At 34.6% G+C, this 5894-nt stretch overlaps 1 pseudogene; it reads right to left on the bottom strand.

The window, feature by feature from the left end:
- Positions 1 to 2812: 2812 nt before the first annotated feature.
- LOC117703191 (large ribosomal subunit protein uL15 pseudogene) lies at positions 2813 to 5504 on the bottom strand (annotated as a pseudogene).
- Between the last annotated feature and the right edge of the window lie 390 nt (positions 5505 to 5894).

Here is a 5894-nt window from a genome sequence, read left to right as displayed (position 1 = left end):
AAATGGATTGAACTAGAAAGTATCATCCTGAGTAAAGTAACTCAGTCCTAAAAGGACATGCATGATATGTACTCACTAATAAGTGAATATTAGCCATCAAAAAACTACAGAATACCCAAGATACAGTCCACAGAATTCAAAAAGGTCAATAAGCTGAAGGGCCCAAGTGAGGATACCTCAGTCCCACTTGGGAGAGAGAAGAAAGCAATCACAAGTGGGGAGGAAACAAAGGACCAGTGACAGAACGTGAACTTGGGGGGTGAGAAGGCAAAGAGGAGAACCTGATTTGGTACTGAGTAAGGGAAAAGGACTGAAGCCCTGAAGGCCAGCAGAAAGATGTTGAACATTTAATAGTGTTTTTTGGATATTGATATTGCTCTCCTAAGAATTATCTGTTTATGTCTATACTCCAGTTTTTAAAATTAGATTATATAGTTTGTTGATATCTACTTTCCTGAGTTCTGTATTTTGTATATAAGCCCTTTGTCATACATGGTATTGGTTATGATCTTTTTCCATTCTGTAAATTTGTGTTGTTTAGTAATATCTGAACATAAACACACAAACTCTCATAAACATGAGTGCCCAAACATGAGCAGAACAAGGATGAATTGGGCATATCAAAGTAGATGGCTAAAATCCCATGAAGCAACTTTTAAAAAAATATTTATTTTATGATTTGGTGTTTTTCATGGTTATTCCGGGTTGTCAACTAGACTATATCTGGAATGAACTACAGTCTAGAATTTGAAGGCTCACCTGTGATCCTGATCTTGAGGCTGGGAGATACAATTTTCTGAACTGAAGCTTGACATGGAGATCTTGAGGAATAGTGGCTATGATTATCAGTAGACCTAGGCAAAAGATCTATGAGTTCAAGGTCAAATGGGACAAAGCATGTCCCAGATCCAGGCATGGTGGTACACACCATTAATCTTGGTCACATCTTTTGCTAGAGACCTACATAAGGCCATTGTAAGAAGGAGAATTCGCTCTCTTTTTACTGCTTTCCTTGTGGGACTGAGCAACTACTAGATCCTTGGACTTCCATTCACAGCTGACCACCATTGTTGGGGAGTCAGACTGCAGACTGTCATCATAACAAATGCCCTTACTATATAGAGACTACCCATAAGTTCTGTGACTCTAGAGAACCGTTATTAATACAATGTTATTATATAATTCCATCATTTATCCCTTCTTTTTACTTCATTCCAAGTCGCTTTATACTCCCCTTTGCCCTCTTTCAAATTCATGACCATTTTTTTCATTAATTATTGTTAAATTGTGTATTTATTCACATTCCTTAAAACACAATTTCAAATTGTTGTTTGACTTCTCACACATTTATGCATCTCTAAGTTCCTAATACAAATCTGTGACATTGGGATTTTGACCAACTATGTAGCTATGAAAGGGTCAAAAATTTTAGTAAATACATGACTTTGACATCTGATAGTCTGGAGAGTTAATATATTTTTGGGCCTGAGAAGGGTATTCTAAGTGTCTGGGGAAAAAAGATCTGACAATATCCCTTAAGTTTTCAGGACACAACACTCCTATGTCACAAGCTTGTGATATAATCATAAAAACACACAAGTGAAATACACTCATGCTTTTTTTTTAATGAAATGTATGGTTTTAACTTTAGATGTAGAAATTAGGTTTAGGCACTTCCTCTGTCATTTAAACAAACTGCAAGCTCTGAATAGCTATATATTTAAGTAGTGGAATAAATTTGTAATAGGTCATGCTATACATGCAAAATGCCATGTCTGCTTAACATGTTCCACTACTTATCTTTGAGAATTTTGTCATTATCTAGTAACTTAGAAATAAAAGGGAACAATAGTGCAGTGGACACTGTTGCTAATGTGCTAATCATCTATCCTTTTGATAACTGATTAACAGAAGAAAAGTAAAAGGTTAATTTTGTAATTACATGCTTCTCTGAGGCAAATTATGCATGCTACCACATTCATTGACACAGTATAATGGGCAGTTTATGGAAAAGTGATTTTCTCTGAGGCTAGAACAATCAAAAGTGTATTTTTAGGAAATAAGTAGGCAGAAAGCAAACAGTGAAAAAACATATTTCTAACAAAAAAATGTTGTTTTAGAACAGCTTTTGCCTTTGAAGCAAAATGTGATGTTCATAGGTCACCCACTCCAACATGACAAGTCAAGAATAATCCTGAATCATTCCTAACTCTTAAATTTGCCATTTTCACTCATGAATCATAATTTTATATATTGAAAGATTGATTTATTCATTAATACATAGAAATGATTATAGTGATTTCATAACTAAATTCCAAAGTATGGTAATATATGTATAGGAATGAATGCATTGTCTATAACATGTGGGACTCTTGATACATTTTAGGTGTGATATTGAGTTACAAGAAAAGTTAAAATTATGAGAATAAAATATATGTGTTAAGGAAAATTTTAATTAGAAGTATCTATATAAACAGATATTTCTGAGATCATATATACCTTTGTTTTATCATTTGTGAGAAAATATTAAGTTTGAGAGCCAAAATAAAAACATTTATATGATATTTGATATGCATTTCTGAATTCATAGCATTCAAGTTGAAATATGAACTCATTTATGATTAAACTTTTTCACACATTGGGACAGCTCCCCCTTGCTTAAGGCTTGAATGCAATCCATTGTTTACTTATTTCCTTTTCTGAATTTATCTGATACTTATAATTGAGTAGGGTCACTTAAAATGAGATCTATCTTCTCATTATATTTTCTTTTCAAATGGAAATTGTTAGCAAATTTACCTTCTGTGTGGCTTCAAGGCAGGAGGACATGGGCACTTCCAACACCCTTAATCATTTCTTTAGCTCATCTACTGAAGAATTTGGCCTTCATGATGACAGGTTGCTTAGGGAGCTTTACCTTCCCCAGAACGTTGTATTAGCCCAATTTCACAGCAAAGATGGGAGCAGCTCCTGCCTTGTTTTCCAGGTTGATTGTTGGGCAGAAGCTCTGGTTCCTCTTCAAGTGGTAATGCCTCATATCAACTTTCTCAAAGTAACCTGGGTATTATTTGTCAAAGTTGATCCTATGGTGATGCATGCCACCAACATTCCCACAATGTCCTGGGTACTTGATGTGCTTTCCAATGTGACAGTGGCTGTTGCTCATGTGGCCCTACAGTTTCTGGGACTTTTTCAGTCTGGATAGAATGATGGTGGCAGAAAGCAAAGAGTATACACTTCATATTTTAAGTATAGAGTTATATTTGTAAAATAAGTACTATACAGCAGATTTCTAGAAGTTCTTCATGTTTAAAATGTTAATATCCATTAAGCAGCAATTCCCTACTTCTTCTTCCTAGCTTCTGGCAACTATTTCTAGTTTCAACGAGTTTGTTTATTTCAAGTACTTCTTCTAAACAGAAAAGCTCCTTGACATTGTTTTTGGCAATGATTTCTTGGATTTGACACCAAAAACATGGGCAATAATACCAAGTATAGAAAAGCAGAACTACATCCAACTCAAAAACTTCTTCCTACCAAAGTGAAGGTCAATAAATTAAAAAAAAAAAAAAAAAAAAACAACCTACAGTATAAGAGAAAATATTTGGAAAACATCTACCTGATGATAACACACATGTATATAATACACAAATATCACAGGCACACACATACACAGCTCCTCTGTGTAAATAATATGTCATAATATGTCATCCAGCTTATTATTATCACAGGATTCTCAAGTGTGCCAATGATTTTACACATATATAAAATTATACATGTATGCATAATTATATATATACATAATTATATATATACATAATTATATATATATTTCAGTAGCAAATAAGAAACCAAACATTTAGTGTGGTTAAAAGTATAAGTAGACGTTTATCCAAAGAAAAAAGTAAAACTGAATACAAATACAAAGATGTCTGCTCAAGTCCTCAGTTATCAGAAAAAAAAAAAAAACAAGATATCAATAAGTCATATGTCACATAGTAAGTAGAACATTAACACAAAAACACACACAGACCAATATATACAAATGCACACACACAAATGCACAAATATACATGCGTACACATTCACACAGAAGCACACACACACAAATATTTATATATATGTGCATATATATATTATATAATCAAGATATTCAAAATCAAAAAACATCCTCCTGATAAAAACACAGAGAAGAGAAACAACTATAAGCCTTTTTGTGAGGCCTTTCAATATAAAATAAAAATATCCCACTGTGGGTTATTTTTTTCTAGTCCTATCCATTTGTCTGCAAATTTCATGGTATTATTTTTTCTCATTTGAGTAAAACTTTATGTATAAATGTATCTCATTGTCTTTATCCATTTTTTCTATGAATGATATCTAGGTTCTTTTCAGTGTCTGATATAACATAGATATTATGCTATAGTATGAAAAAAAGGAAAAATGATTATGGTTGACAAAGTGTTTCTTTGGTAGGATGAAGTGCTTTGGATATATGCCCAAGAGTACTATAGCTTGATCTTGAAGTAGACTGACTCCTACCTTCCTAAAAATGTCATCTTCACCCAGTCTCAGCAGGATGAATATGGTATGTGTCTTAGTCAGGGTTTCTATTTCTGCACAAACATCATGACCAAAAAGCAAGGTGGGGAGGAAAGGGTTCATTCAGCTTACACTTTCCATGCTGCTGTTGATCACCAAAGGAAGTCAGTACTGGAACTCAAGCAGGTCAGGAAGCAGGAGCTGATGCAGAGGTCATGGAGAGATGTTACTTATTGGCTAGATTCCCCTGGCTTTCTCAGCTTGCTGTCTTGTAGAACTCAGGGCTACCAGCCCAGGGATGGTACCACCAACAAGGGGTCCTCCCCGCTTCATCACTAATTGAGAAAATGTCTTACAGCTGGATCTCATGGAGGCATTTTCTCAACTGAAGCTCCTTTCTCAGTGACACAAAACATTCACTTATATGTAGATATTAGCCGTGAAGTCAATGATAATCAGGCTACAGTCCATAGAACAACAGGAGGTTGGTATACAATAAGGGACTAGAGAGAAATGATAGATCTGTTAGGAAAGGTAAATAGGATAATTATGGATAGTTGGGGGGGAGAGAATGGTATGGTAGAATAAATTTGGGATGGGGAATTGAAAGGGTATTGTGGGTGGAATACAAGGTGAGACATTAAATTATGGAGAATTTGAGGGGAATTTGAGCAATTTATATAGTAGAAACATCCTAATATAGAGACATGTATGAATATGATCTAAAGGAACTCTCTAATTAATGAGCGAGACTGTCTCACCTGGGTATGTCTTATCAACAAATGAACATTCTAGCAGAGGGCTTGTATTATACCTAATTTAGTTGTTGGCCCAAGTGTTCCCAAGACTGTAGATTGTTCCTCACAAAGTGGCAACACATTCTAATTGATGAGCAGAACATGAAAAACTTATTGAACCTGGAGATGTCAACCTGGTACCTACCTAGATCCTACAATCCCCATGTTCTTTGGTACAGGAAGGTACTCTACACATTGGGAAGGGGAAGTGTGGACAAAGTTCTACCCCTAGTTAAGAAATTATTGTAATTAAACAATGCTGAGAAAGAAGATATTCATTTCCTCCAAAAGAGTGTCACTGATTACATTAATGACACTCCAGAGAAGTTCCATACCCATGAGTTGCCCAAGACAAAATGGACTTTACAGTTTTGGTTTATGTGTGTGTGTGTGTTGGTATGTTGGTTTGTGTTTATGTGAGGGTGTGTATGTGTCTGTGTGTACCTGTACGAAATTTTTGTTTTGTTACATTTTTTAAACAATTTAAATTAAAATAGCATAAATCAAAGCAGTACTGTATCAGAACTCCAAATGCTTTACATATTTAAAATAATT

Source organism: Arvicanthis niloticus, chromosome 2, assembly GCF_011762505.2.
Source record: "Arvicanthis niloticus isolate mArvNil1 chromosome 2, mArvNil1.pat.X, whole genome shotgun sequence".
Lineage (NCBI taxonomy): Eukaryota > Metazoa > Chordata > Mammalia > Rodentia > Muridae > Arvicanthis > Arvicanthis niloticus.
The sequence above is the reverse complement of the archived record's forward strand: the minus strand, read 5'-3'. Positions and strand labels throughout refer to the sequence as shown.